General features: G+C 39.7%; 1 protein-coding gene and 1 long non-coding RNA gene across 4 annotated transcripts in view; one reads left to right on the top strand and one right to left on the bottom strand.

The window, feature by feature from the left end:
• Positions 1-25,607, bottom strand: part of grik4 (glutamate receptor, ionotropic, kainate 4) — a 315,022-nt gene that overhangs the window by 117,490 nt on the left and 171,925 nt on the right. The gene's annotated exons all lie outside the window — the stretch shown is intronic.
• LOC118495178 lies at positions 8,786-23,720 on the top strand. The gene is made up of 3 exons (XR_004897503.1): positions 8,786-8,969; positions 9,931-9,932; positions 23,710-23,720. It is a non-coding gene; the product is annotated as an uncharacterized LOC118495178 (long non-coding RNA).

The following is a 25,607-nucleotide window of genomic DNA, read 5'->3' as shown; positions in this document are numbered from 1 at the left end:
CTTTACATTGTCCATTTTATTTTTACCTAAAAGGTCAGTCTTCACTTTTATCCAAGAGGGATATACTGTACATGCGCACACAACCACAAAACACACATCCTACGTAGTTAAAAATCACAGATTTTGAAATCTTCTCAGAGATGCAAACAGCTTGTCCCTTTCATTTCAAAGACATCATTAGAAGGGCTTGTTTCCTATTGCAATTTTCTTTTCTTTTTTTTATCTATGTAAATAAATGTTGCACATCAAAAACTAATTTGGTATTTTTAACATTCGATAAACAACATTTCTCATTTATTTGATGGTTGCTTTGACGTTAATTAGCAGAGACACTAGACAGCTATCGCAGCCTTTTTAGAGTCAGATATTTGCCTGTTTAGTTTTGAGGGTGTGAATGTGTGTGCATGTACCTGTGTGTGCCTAAACGCCCATGCACTTGTGTATGTCAGCAGATGAAAATGCTGTGCGTCATGCTTGTCTAATAGCTGTTTTATTCACTTGGAGCAGCATGACTGCGAACTATACCACAGCCAATCTGTCTGCCTGTCTGACTGCATGGCAAATGGAATTGCTAGTTCCACACTTTAATCTATCTCATCCGCAAGCCCTGTAGTGTGCAGTACCGAAGGAAGCGGAGGTGCGATCTTACATAATTAGAAAGCCTCGCTCACGGAAGACCTGGAGACAAGAAACTGGTTTCCCGGATGCCACATAATGTAATTATAGCCCACACCCACCTATCATAATGTGTAAGTGGACTGATGTGTTCAATCTCATTAATCTGAGGCTGAACTCTACTGGCCTGTAAATTGTAATAGTAAAAACATTATCATGTGAAGTAATTTCAGGTAACGCATATTTAGTCTGCAGTTTATACATTTCGTGTCAATAGTTAAAACCATAAAGATATAATTCAATGGGACAGTCAACAATTATGATAATTGCTGTTGAAATCACAATTCTTGTAAATAAAAGGAAGCCTTTAGCAGAGTCTCTCTGGGCCTGTGAACGTAAAAGCCATAGACAGAGAAGCACATGAGGGAGCGCTGCCATTGTTTTCCAACTTCCTAGTACAAAGAACCTGCGAGGGCTGATGACAAAGAGTGAAAGGCAACATGGGATAACGAGATGATAATTAGAAAGCTGTAATCTTACAGTTCTTCTTTATGGTTTCTGACAGCATTTCCTGGCAGACCACCCTTTGCCTTATTGGCTGAGAGACAAAGGTCATCTTAGAATAAAGCTTCTGATGTTGCTCTCACAGAAGCAAGGTCATGTAATTATCACATAATCACATCGTTACACCGATATGAGCAACGTGGTAATGACGGTTGATAAAACATTTCAGTCAATGGATTTTTAAATACCAATGCACCAATGTCACCCTATGAAATGGATCAATGTGGCAGTAAAATGAAGTGTAAAGCAAGGTTCAAATACTTCACCATGGAACATCAATATAACCTATACAAGGACCAGTGGTCAGTCTATTGTATTTAAAAAAAAATTCAACAAAATAAAAGTTATGTTTAGAGAAAATAAAAGACGGAGGAAAAAAGAGAGAGCATCTACTGTAAGTCTGTGTCCCAAAATGCACTGCACTGTGATTGTGGATGAGAAAGGCAGGGTGATGACAGCTGTCTCAGATAACAATCACTGGTTGTATGTGTAATAGCCAAGTGTTGCCATATCATGTATTCTCTTGTGTGTACTTTACATTTCGCAAGGCGTGTTTGTATATCAAGTGTATCTAAATACAGTATATATTTATGATCTGGGTTATGACTGGAGGCTCATTTCACTCAGGGGAATAATGAGCAGGGTCTTATCCAGCATGTCTGTGAGACAGGACTCTTGGGAAGGTGGGTGCATTTGTTTTACCGTTTGTGTGTGTGTGTGTGTTTGGGTGTGTGTCTCTCTATTTAATTTCTGCTCCTCTTCAGCTTATTACCTGGCACAACTGCAATGCCACGCAGCTTTAAAACAACAGCTAGCCAAGTGCAAATACACAACTAGCTGATGCAGTACCATAGAGGCTTTAGGAGCTACAGAATCTGCTGAGGTTTATGCAGAAACACTCAGGAATGGCAGCTGTTAACCTTTAACAGCCTCTTTTACTGACACTATTTAACCCAGTCCAATTAAACCCAAGATCACACAAATAATAACGTCGCTGTCGGGAAGAAACCTTGTATTTCCATATTTTGTCATTTTGTTTTATCAATGCTATTGGTCACCCTTTATGTCTGTCTGTGGGTTATACAAATATTTGAATAGTGACAAGGCGATTTCATCTCCTTGTCGAAGGTAAAAGCTCAATATAATGTTTTCAAATTACCTTTTTTCTTTTCCTGAAAAGCAACGTTTTTTGGCATACAAGATTTTCACCCGACATCGACGATGTCGAAGTAAAAACACTTTACATTAGATAAACAAGTTTCCCTTGTCTCTTATTTTTTCTTAACTGCAATGATAACAGCTGCAAAAGTAGTTTGGAGAGCAGTGTTTCTCCACTTAACTAACAAAGAGATGCAAAGATGCCATGTGTGACATATTTGAGCTTGTATAACGGATGAAAGAAAAAAATGAAATATTTGGCAAACTGTGTATTTGGCACGAACACATAGAGACTGTAGATGGTCGAAATGCTGCAGATGTTGACATGAAGTACTAAAGATCCAATGGAAGCACACCATACGATTTCCCTCCTGCTATTGTTAAAACATTAGCACCAGCGGAGTGTTACCAGTAGCTGCAGAATGACATCAGATAAATTGAAAGCACAGATGTTGTTTACAAAAGAGTTGCACCAATGTCAGTATGATTACAGGACATCCACAAAGCATGAAATGGAGTCAGTGGAGAACCTGTCACTGGAGCACTCAGATTGATGTAAATGGACATGGCTAGGTGGGTAAGGGTGTGGCAGATGCCAAATGAGAAAAATGATGGATAAAAATAAAAACCAGCAATGTGAATGACTGGCTTGGCAATACCATTTTGAGCCACAAGTTCATCCTCATGTGTGAATATTGTGCAGTCTTATTATTTATTATTTATCCACTGGCAGACTGATGCTGCTATTTGTTCGATTTCACTCCCACTGGGTTGGAAAAGTCTGAAAGCAATTTATCAGTACAAAGTAGCCTGTCTACTTCTTTTTCTCTGAATCAGCTGAGCAAATGCTCCAAATTCTGATGTCTTCATGCCAACTAATGACCAGGCATTAGTAGTATTTGGCAAACATTTTCAACTTTAGAAAGAATGGGTTATTTCTCACTGCGTTGTGATAGAGAATGAGCAACGGTTGTCATGGAAAGACAGCAGGCAGTATGATTCATTGTGCCCAGGCCACACTGGCGTGAGCTTGTCTCCAAAGACACAGGCACACTGGGTGTCTATTCCTCGCACCATGAATCTGAAGTTCTTGAGATGAAGCTTGCTTTGCAGCTAGGGGTACCTGCTGCCTCACAGCTATACTGTTGGCATATGCAGAAGTGTTTTAAGATTGGCAGAGTAGAGTGAATTTGTAACTTTAGCACATCCTTTTGTGTTAATTGAAAACGAAGGCCAGCACTTTTCATCTTTCATATCATCCAGCAGAAATTACATTAGCATTTGGGCATTATTAATTTAGTCAAAATGAGACTTTCTGCTGGGCTCACACAGCACTTGACATACTATATGCCATTGGACAGTGCACTTATTAAAATTCACGCTAGCGACTTACATAGCAAGGGGCTGAGTTGGTGGGTGCGTGGTTATGTACGTACCGGTGAGACAATGAAATACAAGGCTGATTTACAGTTTTTTCCGATCACTATGACAATTTTTTCAATACTTTTAACAACTTTCCTAAACTCTTAACGCACCAACACCACTACAACACACAATTGACAAAACAGTTAATTTCATGCTCAAAATCACACATTGAAAACTAAACTTTAACACTAATTTTCAAAATACAATAATTCACTAACACAATGTCCACCAAAACAATGCAAACATGTCTCAAAATCAAATAATTCTTCCAAAACATTAACACATGTTCTCTTCCAACAGGAACATTTAGTCAATCACTGCACAATGTCATACAAAACACTAACATCAGATGGAATTACAGAAACTACATTATTTTATGTGTCAGGTCTGCCCTTATACAATAGACAATAGTGTATTGTATTGATCATAGATTGTCTTTTACACCGCAGTTTCTCTTGAAGCCTTTCTACATTTTTGTTTTGTTGGGTTTAGTAAATGCATGCATGTAGTTTATTTTGCTGCAGAAATTCAACACAAAAAATGAATGACCCATCTCAGAGTAGCTTTATAGAATGTACGGTTTACTGTATGAAAAAAAGAAGACCGAGACAGAATTATCCTGGTACTCGTCTTCCTCTCACTCGCGCAGCAATTTTTCTTAATTTCTTTGTGTTCATCTTTATTGTTCCTTTTTCACACAAAATCAGCCCAAATAGGTCCTCTTTTACTGTATGTACTACAGTAAAAGACACAACACCTGAGTGTGTTTCCTAGATGGGAATCAGCTGTGATCGATCTATTGGCATATCTTCAATCAGCTGTTTCTCAGTAGCAATGGAATAAAATGGAGGGGGTATATTTGTGTTTATTTGTGAACAGCTGTTCACTTTGACTTTAGCCTATACATTAGGTTTAGAACATGTTATCTGTTCTGACATACAGAGTGAAAGCATTTGCAAATTGGTCAGTAATAATCTGGTCTTGGTTGAGCTTGTTTGTAAAAGTTCAAGCATTTTAAATTTGTGTTAACTGTATGCATTTTGTGTCAAAGCAACAAGAAATGTGTTAATTGTATAGCCTACACAGACGGATGTTGTGCTAACTGTGTTAAGAGTTTAGGAAAGTTGTTACAAGTTTTGAAAAAATTGTCATAGCAAACGTAAAAAACTGTAAGTAATAAATCCATGAGTGTGACGGCTTTTCAGATGCCAGAACACTGCACTTCATAATAATACTGAAAATGTTATAACTCTGGAAAGAGCCCACAGTGGCAATCGTTTTATTCTCTGCTGCAACAATATTCCAGATAAATAAAAGAATTACACCGCTCCAGTTAAAAAGGTAGCTAATCTAGCATGAATGCTTGTACATATTTGTTGGGCCAATGAGGCTCCTTGCCGGATGACACAGCATTGTGTGTTACAACAAAAGCCAGGCGTTCCTTTGCTGGTGACCCTGCAACCCCACTCTGCCAACGAATTGGTCTCATTGAAATTAATGAGGGGGCTGTTTATTTTCACGCTTTGCTGATGTCAGTCTGAACATGGTATTACAGTTTAGTATGCACTATTGGTTCCCTTACAAGTGCACTGAAATCCCTGAAAACATATTCATCCACATGACAATTAGTGTCTGTTATAATAGGTGTGACACTCACAGCAGAGCTTTAATTGACAAAATGACAGCCAATCACTCACTGCGGATGACGTGAATGGATTGTGAACATTAACAGTAACAGCTGCCGAGGGTCGGCTGAAAGTCACATTGTGATAGTAAATTTAAGAGCTTGCCATCTAGATTGGGTCAGTCCTGAAAACACTGATTAAAAAAACAAGCATAGTTAACCTTTGCTGCCTCCAGCCTGCCCACAACACTTGACTCACCCTGATAGAGCTGGTTGACAGCTCTGTCACTGTCACTGCCATGAGAATGAATCAGGATTAAAAGTTTAAAAAAAATGGAAGTGGTAGCAGTGAAACAAAGCTATGAGGAAAAAGGAAAAAGAACATCCATTCCTTCATGGAAGGATGACTCCCCCTGGGTCAAACATGACGACAGAAATAGAAACATGGATTGCGTGGTGTGTTGCCAGCTCCTGTCAAAGCTGGACATGACGAAGGAGATCAAGTCGGTAACACAGACGGACAGCAGCGACGAATCCCGGCTCCACCACTTTATGAATTCTTGTACAGTTTGGATACTTTAAATAAAGTAGTAAATGTGACAATAAGGAAAAATGTATACATTTCTTGTTTTCTTTTCATTACATGCTATTAAAATTATAGCATTAAAGTGCCCATATTATGAAAAAATCACTTTTTCTGGGATTTGGGGTGTTCTTTTGTGTCTCTGGTGCTTCCACACACATACAAACTTTGAAAAAAATCCATCCATGCTGTTTAGAGTGAGATACAGTTTCTGAATGTGTCCTGCCTTCAGTCTCTGGGTGAGCTGTTCAAAATCGGCACAGCTTGTGACGTCACAAGCCGAAACGAGCTGGCTACCCGCAACCATCAGCTCGTAGCGTTAGCATGCTAACGCTAATGCTAATGCTAGCATGCTACCTCGTTCTCAATAGCAAAGCACTGCTACAACACACACAAGTTCACCATAATCTACAAAAGAACTACTTACATGTGCGCCCTCATTTAGAAGTCTCCCAGCTAATCCTGCCTTGTAACTGACCAAAGTTGTAGAAACAGCCTCTTTTACTGTCTATGGAGCTAGCTAGCTGACATGATCTACATCTGAGCTACTGAGCATGTGCGAGTGCAATCAAAGATAGTACAGAAGAAGAAGAAGAAAAGAGGTCTCATTCTGTAGCTAAAACAGAGACCAGCTGAAAAGAGGATCTGCAGCAGTGAGAGAGAGCACTGCAGTACAACAACAATATGGTGTTTTTTGAAAATTAAACCATGTAAACCTATTCTGGTACAACCTTAAAATACAATTATGAACCTGAAAATGAGCATAATATGGCTGCTTTAAATTAAATTAATTATTATTAATTCTGATTGAACCAATAAAAATGTCTAGGGGGGAGTAGTTTTATGAGACAGATTAATTAGGGCCACAGGAAAAAGAATGTTAACATGAAACCTTGACAGTGCTGGTTACATTTGATAAACGGTAAGAAGCAAAGGTGTAAAAGGATATATATTTGTGCGTGGGGATGTTAATAAGCCTTTGGATAGCCTTTGATTTGTTTTTCTTCAGTTCATCAGTAACACCTTCACTGCTCCAGCTCTTATTATACAGCAGAATAGCTATGTGTCTGTGTGGTTCTCTGATGGGGCCAGAAAAAAAGCTTTAACTCCATCACTTGAGAGAAAATGGCAGCACCTGGTGCACAGCCTATGGTTCAACTTCCCAAAAATTCTCAGGACAATTTCAATAAATTATGACACAGCGTCTTTCACTGTCTCTCATACACATATGCTCATACATCCACAAAGCCGTTGACTTTCTGTTCCTTTAAACCACCCCCACCTCCTCAGTCTGGGTAATAGGCCCTTCGGACTAAAATAAAACGGATGGGAGGAGGAAAGCTGGAAATTAATGCCAAAAGCGAACTTTCACTTTCAGTTTAAATGTGTGAAAATGAATGATAGTTTGGACTGAGAGAGTCAGAGTGACAGACACAGGAGTAGGAAAGAGATTTAAAGGGATAGTTACGGACTGAAAGAAATAGAAAAAGAGAGAGAAAGTGACAGCAAGAGTGGTGACAGATGGAAAATCCTGGGCAACCTGTTGCAATGTGAAAAAGACAGAAAACAGTGATACAGATGACACACTGTTGGAGGGTGATGTCTGTGGCACAAGAATAATGTCGACGGTGATAATGATAATGAGGAAAAGGATGGTTATTATGATGAAAACAGCGACGGTGTGGCGGTTTTCAGTTTGACTTCTGGACCTAAGGGATGGGAGACAGGCAGACGGGCTGGCAGGCAAGCAGACAGTGAGTCCTGGGGGAATTCCAGCTCTCAGTGGGTGTCATTACCTGTCAGTCAGCATATCTCCCTCAACAGGCCTGGCCTACAGATAGAGCCACTGGCATGTAATTGTCTAGAAGGTCAAGGGAGACTAGCGGATGGTTTGATGAGAGGAAGGTTAAGAGAGAGAAAAGAGAGAACAGAGCAATGTGGATGACAGAAAGAAAGACTTTTTTTTTTAAGACATTGGCTTGTGAGAAGGAAAGGAAGTAAGTGCTTGTCACCTCCTGGGAAACTCCTGATAGAGACCGAATATACAGTCATAGTCTGAAAATGGTATTCTATAGTGTACTGTAATAGCATTTAATACCTGATGTAACCTCAGAGACAAAAAAGGACAGCCGACCAAAAGCAGCCATGTGCAGACTGAGAAGAGCCTCTGGCATTTTGACATGGTAGTTTAACCTGCAGTAAAACTGACCTTTATTATTCAAGAGGATGCCTTACAGTGGATGACATCTAATGGATAGACCTCAAACAAACATCATTCATGCAAAGGTCAATGCAGATGCCTGTCCTGTGCGATGTCAATGCATTAGCTAGTGAGCTTGAGGACACTAAATGGCCAATCATGAAACAGGTGGCCAAAAGTTTAAATTGCTTACCATTATGTAAAACAGCTGTTCACCCTATTCATGAAGGCAAACAGCTGTTCACATTGAACAATGTTATAGCAGACTTTTCACTGTTGAAAGAAAGTGAGTGAAAGACAATCATCTGTGATATATTACAATACAGTCTATGCATTGCCCTTCCTCTGTCCATCTGTTTTGTATATGATGACATTTTAAACATCATGGATGGATGCATCTTCCTGTACCACTGATTAGCCTGATCAGTAAACTAATTATAAAGGTAAACACATGGCACTATAATTATATGGAGGGCACCACAACAGGGCCATATAGTTGAGTTGCACTGCAATCATATCTTCATGCTCAGCTAGTTTGACAGAGATCAGAAGATGTTTTGACAGACAGAAGTGCCCCCAGTGGCAGACAGATCCACAGGCAAATGATACCACTGTTGATTAAGGCTGAGCAATTTTATCGATTCTGAGATATAAATCAATATTTTTTTCCCAAGAAAGTATCGATTTTTAAGCCGCGAGTATCGATACATAAGTCCCATTCAAATCCCCCGTGTTTACCCCCGTTCACGTTGCAGGAAGAGCGATTTGGTCAGCCAACCGCTAGTGTCGCTGTAGAGCAAGTTACCCATATTAACTACACACAGAGCCGATTATCGGCCGTCGGACCGTCTGGCGAGGTCAGTGACTCGAGTCTGTTCGGTGTGTTCCGTGCCGTCGTCCGTCCGAGGAGCCATCGGCCTTCATTTTGGCCGACCCGACATGTTCAGTCGGAGACAGGGCAGTTAGGACTCACCCAGAAATGACGAGCGGATGAGCCTCTCAAAATCTGATGAAAATCTAAACTAACCTTTGTCGATCTGAAATGAAGACAGATTCAGCAACTGCATGGCATATTTCTCACTTAAAATGTTTTCAGAAACATGTTTCGGTGAACTATTTTAGTACAATATGAGATTGTATTCTGAACAATCCGCCATGGCTGTGAATTTCCGGAGAAAAAAGAACCACGTGACGCGTTCGTCCAATCAGCTGCCGGTTTTCATTTTCTGGGAAACAATCAGACTGTTAATGGAAACAATGCAGAGCAGCGCCGCCTGCTGCTATGGAGACGTATTACGTTTCGCGCACGCGCAGAGCGTACGCTCAAGTCAGCGTTTCTTCGGTGTGTTCTAAGGAGAAGCCATGGTACTATGTTAACTTACCTGGTGGCTAGACTGGCTACCTCATATGTTCAGTGTCAAGCTAAAAAAGCTGTCAAAGACACTGTTCAGAACAGGCCACTTGCTGCACTTTTTAACTCTCCATTGTTAATTGCAATACTGCACTTTATTTACTTTTCAAAGGCTTGTAAGCTACAGTTTGCACTTAAAAGTTTCAATAAATGGAACTAATTTTCTCAATACATCTTTGATTCATTTTGTCCAACATTTGCAAGCTGTAGACTCTCTGTCCAGTCAGAGACATTGTGTAATTGATGTTTTTAGTTTTCAGTTCAATTAATTTCAGAAAATGATGTAAGTGTGTCGAATTATATCAAATCGTATCGTTGGCTGAATATCGTGATATATATCGTATTGTGAGCCGTGTATCGTATCGTATCGTGAGATTAGTGTATCGCTACAGCCCTACTGTTGATACTTAGCCACTCAAGAGAAGTGGGCAGAAATTATGTTATGGTAAAAAAAAAAAAAGGTAAGCAGAGCTGTAGATGGACTTCATATACTGTATAACATGCCATAAATGGCTTGTGAGAGGAGAAAGATGTTCTCTATATAGTAGACAGATTTGAAGCATACAGCCATGGACAATCTCTGGTGAATCAAAAGTTTTAAAGGGAATGAGGATGGCATACCGGATCGTTCTCTTGTTATCCATTATTATGTATCTGTGACAGCCTTTGATGTGACAGTCTGGGGAAATTGACAGACATACAGCTACTCCAATGGATTGAGAGCACCCGAGGGGGTCGAAGCTCATCCTGTCACTTTAGGGCAATGCTACAGTATAATCCACCACATGAAAAGGACGTTAGCAACCTTGCTCTCAATCACTCATCTCTCTCTCCCTCTTGGTCTGCCTCATTCTGTTCCTCTTCATTTCTTTCTCCCACACAATGGCATGTAGTCATATGCTCACACTGAGTGATGGCCACTGCACATAAAGTATAGACTTTCTTATCATCATTGCAACAGGGCAGGAAGGGACACTACTAAAGTCATGGACTCTGCGAGTATCCATCACCCGCACAGAAAAAACCAAAGCTCCTTAGGACCTTTAACAGTCTCAGCACTCATATGTACTGGATATCCCTTGATACTATCTCACAGTCATATTTCTCTTTCCCTCTCCCTTGCACTCCTTTGCCTTTTGCACGTTCAAGGAGACAAAACAAAAATAAAAACAGTTTGCTTCAAAGCCATTTGCCACTCTTAATCTGAGGCAACCAACATGCATTAAGTGATGAAGTGCAAGTTCTGGGATGAAAACGGGACAGATGTTCACATTTTAAGATCTTCTGATGAAAGATTTGGAAGAGGCCAGGGTCACACATGAAAACAAAAAAAAAACATTACACATTAGTATTTTGCATAGCTTGAATGAAAAATGCTATCAACACGCAGTGATTTAATCAGCTGAAATCCAAACCAAAGTATAACAAGAATCAAATGAAAAAATATAAAAATGAGAGGAAACGGTAGCATGATTTAAGGTTTGATTTTAAATCTATATTTAGCATAAAGAAGTATCAGTTGGATTGGATTAAGCGTGATATGAGAGAAAGATACTGGTGAGGCTGAGTTTATCTCTACGTTGACGGTGTGAGAAATTCAAACTGGGCTTCAGGGAAACTGGGCTCTCAAGAGATATAAAGTACTTTTGAAAAGACTACAAAGATAAGAAGCAGAAAGGGAACATGGAGATGTATAGAGAAAAGGCATGAAGAGATGTCCAGAGGGAGGAAGCGCAGGACAAGTCATTTGTGAGAGTTGGGGTGCCGGGCAGGATGTATCTGAGGGCATCCAAAGTTACCATAGCCTAGCCTAATAAAGCTCCAGGGATAACAACCGTGGACTCTGTGTGTGTCGTCATCATCCTCACACAGCCACTGCTGTAGCTCCAGGGATCTCATGCCCTCTGCTTCTACAGCCACAGTACCCTATCTGCTGTTTCTCTCTCTCCCTTGTGGTTTTTACTATCTGGTGCTTCAACTGAGGGCCACTTATGCCTTATTATACCTGCACCGAAACAGCACATGGGACCCAGATGGCTAGATGGGGCCTAAAACGCCACCACAACAGCTCTCGGTTGCTCACACTCACATACGGACACACAGCTGCATAAATGAGGCTTGAATGTTGAGTAGGTGTGCGAAGTTATCATGCAGGCACGGGCTACAGAGGTTTCCCTAGTGAACGGAGTAGGAGGGTTAACAATGTAACTGGGAGGCCTCAAGGGATCTGTGAGGGTAAACACTGTATGCTTAAGCCTGATGCTGAAAAAACACTCTGGTTGTGAGAGTGTGTGTCAATGTGCACCTCTGCTTCAGTGTATGTGAGTAAGAAACAGAAAGGACAATATGCTTTTGTTGTTGCTGTTGTAATAGGACCAGTGGATGGCATATCCACATGGGATTCCCTACTATAGTGTGTATGCAGCTGATAAGGTGAGGACAGGACAGGACACAGGTGAGCGGGAGTGGACGCTAATCCACGGCGCTTCCGTACAGGACTGCACTCTGTGTAATCTGAGGTAAGGAGATAGAAATACAAGAGAACAATCATCCACTGACCCTGAACAGTCAGGGAGCCGGTGATGGAGACTGGAGAGGCAAAAGAGGAAAGGAGGAAGGCCACGCAAACACACACACGCTAACACGCACTGACACCCGGAGACCTGTCAATTGATTCAGTGCAGAGCGAGTTAATAACACAGTTGGCTGCACAGTGAAAATAGCCCACCTGTCTGTACACAGTTAATAGACTGCCACACTGCCCTAGAGTCCCAGCCGTATGTGTGTGTGTGTTTAATTGTGCCTGTGCTTATCTTATCCACAGTGTCCATGATGTCCTGTCATTGGATTTGTCATTTCTCCACTACCTGTACCCAAATTCATCTGATCCTCTGCTGCTTACTAGCCCAAGCTCAAAGTACATTGCAATGGTTCATTCAAAATCTGCAGATTTATTTAATGCTTCTATGCCTCCGTCCCATTGTCAGTGTCCATATGGTTTTATTGTAAAATGCATGGCCTACAAGACTGAAAAGTAATAGTTCTTTCTTTGAGTGTTTTTGAGTTTTTTTTAACACGCATATTCTGTGGTTGCAATGTGTGCTTTGGTGTCACATAAAGCTTTAACACTAAGCTACTGCTTTCGGTAAAATTAATTAGATGTGAAAAAGATTTTGTAAATTGACTCGCTGAACTGTTTTGAATAAGAAAACAATAAGCCCATAAAAGCACTGAAAATTCCTGAATTAAAGTACTGAAACGGAAAACACAATCACACAACTTGAGTACTGCACACTGTGGTCAACATCAGACCCATTTTTTATTCTAATCTATCCCACATTTTTTAGTCCAACTATTTTGTCTTTCCTTTGTTTTTTTTATCCATTGTACTGGTCTCTAAGGCAATGAGAAAATATTATCAACATATTATATTTTGTGTCATGTATCCTCACTTCTAGTTCTGCTTAAAAAAAGAAGAAAAAATTCTGGCTGCTAGCAAACCATCTATGCCCTTCATGTTTTCTTTGTTCTTGCTATATTTAATGCTGAGGCTGTTTAGTGTAAAACCAATCCCTACTCCTTTTCAGTTCCCATCTTTCCTTTTCAACTCGTATTTCAACTTCAGTTTTAAATGAGATTTCTTTCATTTTATTTTAGTCATTTTCTTAGTCTGTTTAAGATTTTACTTGTTTAATTTTAATGTACATGATGAACAAACCAAAATGAATGTTGTCACTAGGCAACCATCTCAGAAGCACGATCAACTGGGGACCATTGATACAACAACATGGAGACAAAAGATTTGTTGAGAAGAAAAGACTGTGTTGCCTTAAACCACACCGTTTGTTTCTGAAATCTTCCTACCATCATCCTTTATGACTGAATTCTGTCCCTCCATCTCATTGAACAATTTCACCTGCGTGAGTTGACAAAAATATACCACAATGTGAAATACACAACATGTTTTCTGTGACAATATCATAACTGGTAAGGTCTGCTGTTGCCTGTGTCCTCACAAACAGAAACAAACCAAGCTGGAGCTGGGAACAAGCCAACTAAACGTCCCTCCCAGGGTTAGTTAGCCATTAAGCAAGCAGCCATCCCTTGCCTCCCGAAGAAGGGCCTGGTAAATTAACCATTAACACATGGCAATGAATTTCAAATAAAACAGCAGGCAATGCCACAGATGTACACACAGATACAAAGATGGATGAAGGCATGTGTGCAGGTGAGTGCACACATACAGTACATGTTAGCACACATACACACATCAGGCATCTGTGTTGCCAGAGGTGGTGCTCAAGGCAAGGGTGGCAGCTGCCGATGGCTGTGCCAATCAATTGTAATGGCAGAGGGCCTGACAACAGCTGGGGAGGGGGGCTCTGAGGTCTTGCCAAACTCTTCACTGTGAGCCATGATCAAAGACGTGGCATGATGGACTGGGAATGGCAGAATGGGGTGTCATGGGAGGAGTGTGTAAATCTACCATGGGAGAGGGGTCTCCATATGCGCACGTGTGTGTGTGTGTGTGTGTGTGTGTGTGTGTGTGTAGATAATTTGCACATGCAGGTATAAAATGGATGGATGAGATAAGAAAGGAATTTGACACCAGGGCACAGGAACCAAATCAGTGTGCAAATTCACCAACTGGTTATATGTGAGGTTACTACATTAAAAGACTACTAGGACTGCAAGGTATAAATCTTTACTACATTTTTGTGTGTAAAAGGCAGCAGTAGTGTTTGAAAGAAATATTGATTTCCTGTTACTAACAAAAAAAAAAGAACGATAACAAATGGTCCCAATACTCAACTACCACACTATTGATTGAATACATATCAGATGTGCAAGCTACCAACTAAAGGTGCTCACCTAACAAGCTTAACCAAATGTAGTAAATCACCAAACAGAGTAGCAGGCTGATTTCAGAGGTTTGTTATGCTCCCTTTTCAACATTACTAATACATTAAACATGATGCCCCAGTAGACTGTTTTGCAATTTTTTGTGTCATGTTGTTGGGCCAACCCCCCTTTCTTAAGCACTGAGCGAGCCTGAAGCTACTGTAATACACTTTGAAAATGGCCTTGCCATTTCAATAATTGAATGCACCCTGCATTTCTTAAATATGAAGCCTTGATTTTTTTAAGGCTGTTGACTAAGGTACTGGGGCTGTTTTAAAAACAGTTGTAATTTAGGTTTTTGGTCAACCTCAAGAAGGTATCTTTATTTTGTTATGTTTATCTTTTTAAAACCAATTATGTGTTTGTTCTGTCTATTCATTTTTTTCAAAGTATGGCATTTAAGTAAGACATTTTAGTTTGTGAAAACACTACCAGCACGTATTGGACATTGGCCTAAAAAGAAGAAAAAAAAGAGAGAAATAAATACGGTATAAAAATGTACACTCCACAGTGAAAGACTACGGATTTCCCAGTAGCACCATCTTAGAGCCCTCAGTGAGGGAGAGAAAACAGAAGAGAGAAAAAAACATCTGTGATATGTCAATGAAACTGCCTGGCCATAGAACTGGGCTATACTGTATCTCATCAATGCTCTAATCTTAACCATTACTGGTGTTATTCTGTAGTAATAGAGCAAATCCCATACAAACAGTCTGGGATCCTAACCCAAGCCCATTAGCTTCAACATAGCTGCCATCAATTTTAACTATATAGCCACACATGCTTCTCTGCCTCTAAGAAAGACTTGCTTCTCTTGTACTGCAAGGATAATGTGTACATGTGCTCCACATATGTATGTGAGTGAGTGAGTGTGTGTGAGTGAGTGAGTGAGTGAGTGAGTGAGTGAGTGAGTGAGTGAGTGAGTGAGAGAGAGAGAGAGAGAGGGGGGTAGAGAGAGGGGGGGGGGAGAGAGAGAGAGAGAGAGAGAGAGAGAGAGAGAGAGAGAGAGAGAGAGTGAAGCTTCTTATCTGAAATGAATTGGACAGGGACAGTACCCTGTAATATCAGCAATAATAAAAAATGTTGCTCCCTATATATGTATACTAACAGTGCTGGAAGAAGGACACAGAAAAATATATGTCTTGGCTGTCTGGTGAGTGTTTGTGTATGTGCCGGCATTTATGTATGAACCTGCCAGCCACTGAACCTTCAAAACCTGCCACCTGCAAAGCATGATGGACAGTCATGAGAGATTTAAAGAAGTCCATGACATTTTCTTCTGATTTATGACCATTTCGATCAATTCTGATACTTTCATCTGTCCAAAATCACCACCATCATCACACATAATCATCCTGCAATTCTGTCACAATCCTCCCTAAACATTACTACCTGCAGTATGAAGTGCTTTCATTACTTCCAGTTTTATAGATGCCATTACTAAAGGTACAGTAAAAAACAACAACTTTGCTTTGAACTTATCGTAGGTGACCAGGACAAAACTATGACATTTTAAGGTAACTTTAATGGAGCTCTGTTCTCTATTAAAAAACACTAAATACCAGTAATAGCTCCTCCCTAGTTATCACTGATGGGACATTTCTTTCTTTTCTTTTGTTCGTTTCTAAATGACAAATAATAACACTTTTTTAAGTTGGTGACATTATGTGAAAATGTATTCGTACCATTGTAGTTTCTTGGAAGCCAGGCCATAAATAATAATAATACAGAGATGAGGTTCTGCTTTAAAAAAACGAACAATGATGTGGTCAGGAGATGTAGATACAGAACATACTGTTACAGCCACTACTCCTGTAGCCATCTCAACACACAGATTTTTATCAATGCATCAGAGTAACAAGCAGTTAAATGAGCAGACATCAGAAAAGTTTAACTTTACTGGCAGCACAGTTAAAAATATCCAGATAGAGACATCCTGAGAGAGAGGAAAATGCCGGCATTTGTTGTTTAAGTACTGTATACATATATGCATGAGCCAGTATATGCATGCTCATGTTGTTGGCATTGGCATAATAATAATAATAATAATAATAATAATAATGCATTTTATTTATATAGTGCTTTACATGGTACTCAAAGACACTTTACAGTACAGTAAAACCAGCACATATAGCACATTAAAGCCTGGTTACGGAGGGCTTTGTGGGTGAGGAGGAGGACTTTAAACTGGATGCGTTGGGAAACAGGGAGCCAGTGGAGGTTCTGAAGGACGGGAGTGATGTGATCATGGGAATGGGTGTGGGTGAGGAGACAGGCAGCAGAGTTTTGGATGTATTGGAGTTTATTTAAGGCTTTTGCAGGTGAACCATAGAGGATGCAGTTGCAGTATTCAACTCTGGAAGTGATGAAGGTGTGAATCAAAGTTTCGGCAGCAGAGAAGGTGAGTGATGGGCGGAGACGGGCAATGTTTTTGAAGTGAAAGAAGGCAGTTGTGGTTATTTGGTTGATGTGGTTTTCAAAAGTGAAGTTGCTGTCGAAGATGACTCCCAGGTTACGGATGTGTGGGGATGGAGAAAGGGTGGAGTTGTTGCCAGTGAGACCGAAGTTATGGGTGTTCTTTGTGAGGGATTTCGGGCCGTCGGATTTATTGTAGTTGAGTTGGAGGAAGTTGGTTTGCATCCAGGTTTGAATATTGGTGAGGCAGTCGGTCAGGGTGGAGGATGTAGCTGTGGTGATGGATTTGGTAGAAATGTAGATCTGGACATCATCGGCGTAGCAGTGGAAGTGAAGACCATGTTTGCATATGAAATTTCCGAGTGGCAGGATGTACAGGATGAAAAGGAGAGGACCAAGCACTTGTGACAGAGGAGCAACGGAGGAGGTACAGTTGTTGATGGGTATGAACTGTTTGTTGGTGAGATATTAATAATAATACTATTATAATAGCTCTCCACAGGAGGAAAAGCAGAGCATTTTTATCATTTATAGCTATATTTTCATGAATCAAGGCATAAGCGCAAGCACTGGTACAAGTTTGTGGAGCTAGCATGGTTGGCCGTGGCAAAACATATTTAGCTACAGTATTTTGAGGCTAAATGTGTCAGCACAGCAGTGGTGCACACGTGCTGCAGGTGTAAAATGGTTTTACAGGGGGAATAAATTACAATAAGTGTTTGGCTGGATTCAATCATGACTAATCAAATCATCTCGTCTAATTCCCTTTAAAAGCAGTGCTCTCCACAATGCACTGACTGTAATGGACGAGGAGAGACAAGATCCGCTGCACAAAAACAGCTCCTGCTAAAAGGAAATTGATGTCCTTGTAATTGTCATTGTAAGGCGTTGTAAGGCACAAATGTGGGATAAATAAAAAATTATACAGTTGAAAACCTTCCCTGCTTACTCTATGCAGGGCAAAGTATTACGTGCTTGTTGTTATTGTAGATTACACACCCAGCGTGCAGCACAAACAAAACTATTAGCTTACTGGTGTAGGTAGGTAGGTGTCTCATCATGCAGGATTTAAAAAATTTTTTTTTTTAATTTTAAAATTAAAAAAGAAATACATGGCCCACACACACACACACACACACACACACACACACACACTCATGCAAAACAGGACCTGTATACATTGTGACGCCCTTTGGTGTCATTTGAGTGTTTTTACTGTCTACATTGAGGAGGTGTGTTTTGACTTGTTCTCCTGTTTGCAGGTTACTAGTTAGTTGGTTAGAGTAACTCAGCTCACCTGGTTCTGGTGTGCTGAGGCCTCTTAAGCTGCAGTATCCTCTGTCTCTTCCCCCCCCTGCTGTCTCCACAGGCACACTAAGGTTTGGCTTGGTTAGGGTATGTTCGCCTAGGTTTGCCTTTTGCTGAGTTTATACTTGACAACACCAACACCCACTCACTCATGCACACTCTACACCACGGTTTCCACTGACTTCTACAACTTATTCTGTATATTGTTCATTTGGTCTAATTTGGTTCAATTTGGTTAAATAAAGTATTGTCTAAACATTCAACATGGTGTTGTCTCCCTCTTTGTTATGACCAACTGAGCCAGGTCATGACAAGTGGGGGCTCGTCCAATTAAGTTATATTAGTAGTGTTGTGTGTTTAGTGTTAATTGGTTGGTCCAACTAAAGGTTGATTTTAGCTGTGCTTCGTAGGGTTTGTTTTTCTTTGTTGGGAGATGCACCATGTGTTTTGTTGGAAGCCTTTGTTTGTGAGGTGATTTGTCTGTGGTTAATTCAGAGTGATCGTTACTGTCTGTACTTCTCTTTTGAACAGCGGAAGGAGCTGTTGGCTTTGGAGTTTGAGCAGGAGAAGCTGCCTTCGTTTACACGCAAACGGAGAATTCACCTCTGAAAACGAGTCTTTCTAAAACCTCCGGCCAGAGTGGAGATTTGGAAATCTTCGTTTGCACGTCTGCATGTAAACTGAGACAAACGGAGGTTTAGGCAGCCGAGGAAGTGAGGAAGAGAAGAGAGAGGCAAGGTTATTATAGTTTTGCATTTTTCATTAGTTTTTATTTTTATTTCGTTTTGACTTTTTGTTTTCAAATTCAGTTTAGTTTTAATTAGTTTTTAAAGCGGGTTTGCTAGTTTAGTTTAGTTTTTATTTTTTGAAAATGCTTAGTTTTAGTTTAGTTTTTATTAGTTTTAGTCTTTACTTAATTACTTTTTTTGTAATATGGGTTATTTGTCGGGGGATTCAAAAAGATCAGAAAAAGTATTGTGTAATAATAACTCAACAAAAACATCATACAATTTTAGAAATATGTATTCACAATGTATTCAACAATAACACCAGTACATAAAATGTAGCCTACATATAGTCATAAATATGTAAACAGTCTACACAAGACGCAGTATGTGCAAAATGTGTAAGTGAGGTGTTCCAGGAAAAAAACCTAAATAGCCAACAGACTAAAGAAGACTTACATGAACAGGTGTTTTCAACTTTGGTTCGAGTAAAGTGGCGAACTTTTTGAAGCCAATCGAGTCACACAGTTGTGTAGACATCCCAGTATCAATCCACATATTAACCCACGCTTCCTCCCGCTTTTGGTGTTCCTGCGTATGTTCTAACCAGCAGCTATCAGGTCGCCGGTGAAAGCCCTCCTGTAGTGTTCTCTGTCCTGCTGTTGTCTCTGTCATGCTGCCTGGCCCTGTATCCATACATCCATGCCCGTAATGTTACCGGGGTTAGCTTTTGTTTCGGGGAAAGGGGGCTTTGCGTTCTCCTTTACCTTGTTAAGGTAAGCTAGGTTAGCCTCCTAGCTTGTGTGCGCTTCTCAAATGTACTTTCAAATTCGTGGGATTTTTCCTGTAATAAATTGACCACATATTTTACCAACTTCCACTGCAAGGCGCTTTTATCTGACACAGTCATAATCAAATAGGTGCCGCTTTCTTCCGACTTTCGGTACCGCCATGATGCCAGGCGAGAGGCACGGAGCCACGGACATGTTGTGTTCAATTTGACGTGGAATGTCGGAATTTCTGGATTCCCAGTCGGAAACTATACATGTCTACGGTAAATGTCATGGTCGGAGAGATATAACGTTATTTGCTCTATGAAAGATCGACAAAGACGAAAACTAAGGACATTTACTCGATAATTTTATTTTATTTTAGTTAGTTTTGCAAACAGACATTACAGTTTTAGTTTAGTTATCATTTTTTTGTAATGCCTCGTTTTTATTTTTATTTCAGTTAACGACAATGTTTTTTCCCCACCTAGTTTTCGTTATTTCGTTTGTTTTCGTTAACGGTTATAACCTTGGAGAGAGGAAGTGATTCGTTGCTGTTGTTGCTATTTTCGGGATTCTGATTAGATTATTTTTGAAAATGGAGAGGTTAAAATGTCCGTTTATGAAAATAGCTGGCCACGTGTAAACGTAGCTTTAGATTATGGCTGACTGAGGCAAAAACAATAAATTCAATTGAATCAATGTTAAGTTACATTCTTAATACATTATACGTGTCATATTGTTTGACACGTTAAAGAATAGACTTTTCAAGCCTGTCTTAAAGTGATTGAAGTTAACTGCCAATTTAAGTGATGAGGTCACAATACACAGTCCTCGGTCTGTGCAAAAATACATTACTAATTTGAATCAGAATTTGAAATTTGAGGCCTCATTAGTGTCAGTTAGACAAATCAAGTAAGTATGTTCCAAAGTTAGTCTTTTTAGTACAATATTCTTTTTTTTTACTATCTCTACCACAGCTGAGCATGAAATCATAGTCTGGGGAAACACAAAGAGGGGATTCATACTGCTCAAGCCTCATATTAACCTTAACATAACATAACATAACAAGCAAGCAATGTTGTAATGGCTAGTATGAACAGGAGGAATGATTACAGCAAGCAAAAACTGTGTCAATGTAAAGAGGGGCATGTGAGAATTGTTTTACAACAATCTCCTGTGCTTGCTCAGGTAGCACCAATGGACAGCACATTTTAAATACTGGGCTGGCTTTCATAATCAATGACATTAATTAAGGAATTTCAAACAGGAATGTGGGTGAGCCGTTTTCAGGCAGTTGAGAAAAAGTGCTGTCTGTGGGAGAGAAAGCTCAATTTGCAGTGATTTGTACTTTATACATCTATTACATACACAAAAAACTATAGGACACACTAAAAGACTGGAAAAATTAAAACATAATACGGGCTCTTTAAGGCTTAGACAACATTAATAAGAGGATATCATTAGCAAAGTAGTAGATACAACTTAACAATTATACATTTATAAGAGGTAGGCTGGCAGTATATAAAAGAGAACTTGCTATAGTTTTACCATAATCCAGAGGGTTACAGACACTGTATAGGCTGGTACCAAGGTTTTATCACAGATACATCCATGTGCCATGTGGTTCAGATTGAACAAGGTTAAATCTTTGTTTAGACATTACACTATGTAAATTGGGGCACACCAAACATTCAGCACATCAGTGACACAGTTTTCACCATAACCTAACTTTTGTTATAGTGCTATTGTACATCATTGCATTTAATTGTTAACATATCCTATCATATCGACTGTGCTTGTATAACTGATCCAACACTAAATTGGTATTGCAGCTTCAACATACCTCACATTGGTTATGTTTATTGTACATGCAAATGCAATGCAATTCCATATCTCATTACTCCAACCATTCAGTGTAAAGAATTCCTTGGCAGCCAAACAAAATACTTAATGGATAATCCACAGGCTATAGTGTAATGTAAATAATGTGACATCTCCATACCAGCATTTACCTCATTCTATTCAAACCTCAGCCATGACTCTGCTGTTCAACTCTGCTCTACAATGCCCTGGTTATGACCTTCATTCTACACCTCCATGGGACTAATACTGTTCATGCGCTCATTTTATATGAACTAAGCTCATGCCTTCCATCTCAGCATGTGGCGAGCTCCATTAGACATCCACAAACATCATCCCGCAGCTTGTAATTAGTTTGTTAATAATTTAAGTAAAATGTTTTCATGTTTGTGTGTGTAGCTGAGGATAGGGAACCATTTTCTATGAGTGCATATAGAGTATGTGCACATGCACAATGTGTACATAGGCAAATTAACAAAGATTTATTTAAATTTGTCTTTATAAATCCCAGTGACGATACATTAATTCAGGAGGACATGTTTTGTGTGTGTTGGGGTGTGTGATTGAAACTAAGTATACACACACTCTACATGCCTGTGCAGTGACTTTATCAGATTTACTGAATAATTTATGTGGTAAGCTTAGGAGCAAAGCAGTGTGCATAATTGCACAACATCACTCCTATCTGCCATTCCTGTCATTATCTAAACGATTGGTCCCAGCACCTGCCCTGGTAATTAAAACCTTAGAGATGAATCATAAAGTCTCCCCCCTTCAGTCGACGCCTGAGGTTGAGATTTGTCTGTGCATGTGCATGAGCTTTATTCGACCCAAAAAATCCTGAGCAAACACTTACAAATTGGGTGACTGACTTCTGAGGAAACATATCCTGTAACAAAGGACATTGTTGCCTCCAGGCACACACACACACACACACACACACACACACACACACACACACACACACACACACCATTATGTAATTAACTCCCTTTTCTTTCTGGTATGTCCTCATCACATTTGCTAGCATCTGAGTGAAACAGAGAGAACTGGGCAGTTGGCTCTAACAGGTGGTCATCTAAAAAGGGATTCAGCTCAGATGTGGCCTGTAGCTTCAGGTCTGTGAGTACACATGTCTGAGTGTCATTAACCTAATGGCTCGCACAGCATATGGCTGAGTAATTAAAAGCAGCGTGGATAATAATAAATTCTCCTCACATGGCTCCTCAGTTGGACATCAGTCTCTGCTTTAGCCTCAGTTCATACAGAATGTGTGAATGTTTCACTTCAGAGAAACTAAGGCTACTTCCCTCAGTTATTCACTCTCCCTCAATTCCAACGTGCCATCGTCCCTGTTCTTCCAGTGACAGTGAGTTAAATGAGTTCATAACTGCCAACTGAAGTCAAGAGTGTATGAGGGCTAAATAAACCTGACTGGAGGCAAGGGCACAATGATTCAGCCATGGTGGTTCTGGCAGTCAGCCTTAATAAGTCACTGTGAGCGTGCATGGGGTTGAACTGAGGGAATTGACAGTGTGGTGCTGCTGACTTGTGGGTATTAGCTCAGCAGGACTAATTATGCTATAAAACTCTACCTGTGGGCTTAAATTTCACCAATCCACCCTTCAGTGACTGGACACACATACAGTACATTGCATGCGTGTGTGAACACATACATGAACAAACACTTAACGTGTGCACACACTAGCCCAGTATACCTAGAAATGTTCGTTGTAGAATGTGTTCGTAATGGATGATTCTGCAGTACATGTTGCATGTCCAAAGCCAATTGTAGTAGATGAGCATGTGGCATGTCTGACTTTCATGCCAGACACCAAAGTATGAAACAATGAGTGCTTTTAAAACCATAATCACTACCGTTACTAGTGTTTTACTTGCCTAAACTTTACTAAACCTTGACCATACCGTAGCTGCCATGCACCAATATTGTCGGAATAAATCATTTTGAAAAACTGCAGTAAAAGTCTTTGATGAAATGTGATCCAGTGTTTTGCTAAATTGAGTCTGAGTGAAATAACACAAAATCCCAAATCACAGAACCACGTCTATTGTGATATTTTGTGTGTGATGTATGGCTACAGGTATTTGTGTTTCTGGGTAGCACACACAAATACATATTTATGAGGACGTCCACTGTGGCTACACCTCAAAGACAGAGAGCTAGTGCATGAAGTTCTACTGTATTTACTTTAACAAGGCATATCTCCAGTAAGAATCACTACATCATACACAGTGCGTTTTGCCTCCCTTACATCCATCTCGTGACAAACTGCATCCCACCCTGACTAACAGCTCCAGTGATGCCAGGCGTTGGAGCCTGGTTAAAGATGGTGCAGGCTCAGCCTCTGCTGCTGAGACAATGGCGCCAATTGAATTTAGACCACCAAGAATCCTCTATCGTGTGGAAAAGGGAGCAAGGAGGCAAAGAAAGATTTGTCTGACTTTTTCCTGTGTAGCCTGTCTGGTTGCTGCTCCCTCTGTACTCAGGGGTGCTCTGTAAGTGTTGTTTTAGAGTAATGTAAGGAAAAATGAAAATTTAGTATTTAAAAAGTCTCAGGCTGGATCTCTGGTGGTGTGCGTTTGTGAATACAGCAGCAGGTTGCACACAGCGTATAAGCCTCAGTATTTAGTTATAATACAAGTCTGAAGTTTTATCTTAAGTTAGAATGTCAGTATGAGCTCTCTTAATTAGGTGTCAAACTTGATTGGACATTATTTACATAAATCAGTTGATTGTCAGTTGATGACACTATATAGGTGTCCTGCCTGAACTAATGCTAACTTAATTAAGTAAATAATTGATCAACATGCTGTTGTCAGATCTGAAACATTCCTGACTATCAAAAAATCCAGCTGTTTTTTTAAAAAGTGCTGTGATAATACTGTGTTGTTAGAATTTAACAACTTTAGGAACAATCATATTTTGACTTATCTGCTTATTTAAAAATAAAATCACTTAACTACTTCCTGTTGTCTGGATATGACAAAATAGACCTGAACCATAAATCATACACTACATTCTAATGTTGAAAGTATCATTTGACATTTAGTATAAAAGAAATAAATGTACTAACTAATTTATACAAAAACACATGATATATACATAGATAAGTGTAGCAATGAATGTCAATGAAATGGTGACACTGAAACACTACCGTACCACCAATTTTACATCCAAAAAACTTTACAAAAAACAACTAAATTCTTTTTACTTTATATTAGCTTTCCAAGCCTGTGCAGACGCCATCACACCAGCTTCTATATTTTGACAGCTGTTGGGAATTTTTATTATATGCTGACAAAAACCACAAGGCCATATGATTACTGGAACATTTCCAGACTTTTTAGGACAAATAGAAAAGTCTGCTAAAAGCTTCTCAAATCTGTAACTTCTGACTCTGCATTGGTTTTTATTGATTTTATTGTTTTTTGCAGACCTGGTGTTCGTGTGTGTGTGTGTGTGTGTGTGTGTGTGTGTGTGTGTGTGTGTGTGTGTGTGTGTGTGTTGTGCATAATTTTGTTTTCAGGGACTGCAGATAAAAATGCTGTTACTCTAGTGTAATACATTTAATGTTAACATTAATGTTAAATATTGTACATACAACGCACTTACCAAATACAATACATGTAAATGTCACACACAAACAAAAGCATATATATGCTCAGGTTGCTTTTTGCTGTGGTTTAACAGTGGCATACGGCAGTAAAGGTAACATTATTTTATCATTGTGTCAGAAGAGATTTAACAACCTAAACAGTCAACACAAGAACAGGAATGGTCAGTGTTTTTTACTGAAGTGCTTAAAGTTGATGGAGCAGGCACATGAGAGATGGGACCCTCTGTTGTGAAGCAGGATCTACTCCACCGTATCTATGGTCACAAGTTTTGGGAATGACTGCAATAAAAAGATTATCGATACAAAAGGCCAAATTAATATGATATAAAACTCACTATACTGCATGTGGCAAGCAATTTGGGATGGTTGCAGTATGAAATTATTGTGTCTTTGCTTTGAAAGGAGC

Source organism: Sander lucioperca, chromosome 5, assembly GCF_008315115.2.
Source record: "Sander lucioperca isolate FBNREF2018 chromosome 5, SLUC_FBN_1.2, whole genome shotgun sequence".
Lineage (NCBI taxonomy): Eukaryota > Metazoa > Chordata > Actinopteri > Perciformes > Percidae > Sander > Sander lucioperca.
The sequence above is the reverse complement of the archived record's forward strand: the minus strand, read 5'-3'. Positions and strand labels throughout refer to the sequence as shown.